Source organism: Aptenodytes forsteri, unplaced genomic scaffold (assembly GCF_000699145.1).
Source record: "Aptenodytes forsteri isolate BGI_AS27 unplaced genomic scaffold, ASM69914v1 Scaffold155, whole genome shotgun sequence".
Taxonomy (NCBI): domain Eukaryota; kingdom Metazoa; phylum Chordata; class Aves; order Sphenisciformes; family Spheniscidae; genus Aptenodytes; species Aptenodytes forsteri.
This window is the reverse complement of record NW_008794446.1, coordinates 5,986,159-5,987,425: the sequence shown is the minus strand read 5'-3', so window position 1 is coordinate 5,987,425 and position 1,267 is coordinate 5,986,159. Positions and strand designations below refer to the sequence as shown.

The window sequence follows — 1,267 nt, the reverse complement described above, 5'->3', positions numbered from 1 at the left end:
TTTTGTGTATAAATGTAACGGTGATCTAGCCTGAGGTGTGCTTGGTTTGTGGAAATTCCACCTTGCACCCGGCGCTGCAATAAAGAATGCCTGCTTTCTAAAACTCCAAATTGAGTCTTAGGGAGTTCTTCATCTGCCGATTTACGGTAACACCTGGACATTGCACCATTTGTCTCCAGTGAGATCAGTCCATACTGAATGGTTGGGTTGGTAGGAGGGGTCTGTGTGGAAACTATTTGAAAATGTGTACATATAGACCTGACTGGAATTCATGTCTACACGTACCCAGCGTGTAAGGCATCGTTACCTAGGGGTACCAGGTGTTACGCTCAAAATCGTGGTTAAGGGCAAAGAGGAAGCACGCCTTATATGTAAGTAAAGCCAAGAATTTCTCACCCTTCTGTGGCTCCCCTGGGCCTGAAGGTTGGCAGTTTCATTCTGGGGTGTATAGGGGGTGTCACAGCAAGGTGTCAGCATGTGGAGTGCTTCACTGGGACAAATCTGACGTTCGTGTGGATGGTTTCTTTTTCCTTGCTCCAGGATCCACATGGGGTCATTTTTTGTTTGCTAACAAGATTTTACGCTCTTGATCTTTCTTTGTTGGTCTGCAGCTCTGTTACATCCAAACTTACTGTCTATATCGTGACATTTGTGCATGTTAGATACAACTTCTTTGCTCTCTGTGTTATCCCTAAAACCAGTTTTGTGTGGCTCCAGGTCTGCATTTCTTTAACCGACAGTGGGCGAGTTGTTCATAGCTGTGGAGTCTCCAGTGCCAAGGCCGTGCCCTGCTCATGTCACATGCCTGTATGCCCTGCTGCACCCCACGTCTCCATTCCTGGTTACACAGGCAGCTGTGAAATGGCTGTCTGGAGGTGTAACATGCTCTTTTGGGGTAACGGTTTGTGAGGGTTGCTTTAGAGATGAACTAGGCCACTTGTTATTGTTGACCAGGCTCCTGTCAGAGTGCTGGATATCATTTGACGATATTTAGATTTGTTTGTGAGAGGAGAAGGATGAAGCTAATAACAAAAACCCCCTCTTTTGTCTAAATTGGACAACCTAGAAACCTCATTGGAGGACTTTCTGTGGAGTTAATAATTTAGCATTAAGAATTAAAGACATTATTGTTTTTGGTAACAGATGCTGGACGATCAATAACGGTTACAGAGAGCTATGTTTTTTAGTATTATTTTGGGCTGGATATTTATTCCACAACCATATATAGGGCTGTAGGAGCTCCGGGTGCCCGCAGGGAGCTGACGGC

At 45.1% G+C, this 1,267-nt stretch overlaps 1 protein-coding gene across 1 annotated transcript in view; it reads left to right on the top strand.

Moving 5' to 3' along the window:
- The window catches only part of B3GLCT (beta 3-glucosyltransferase), a 93,722-nt gene that overhangs the window by 21,528 nt on the left and 70,927 nt on the right, over nt 1–1,267 (top strand). The gene's annotated exons all lie outside the window — the stretch shown is intronic.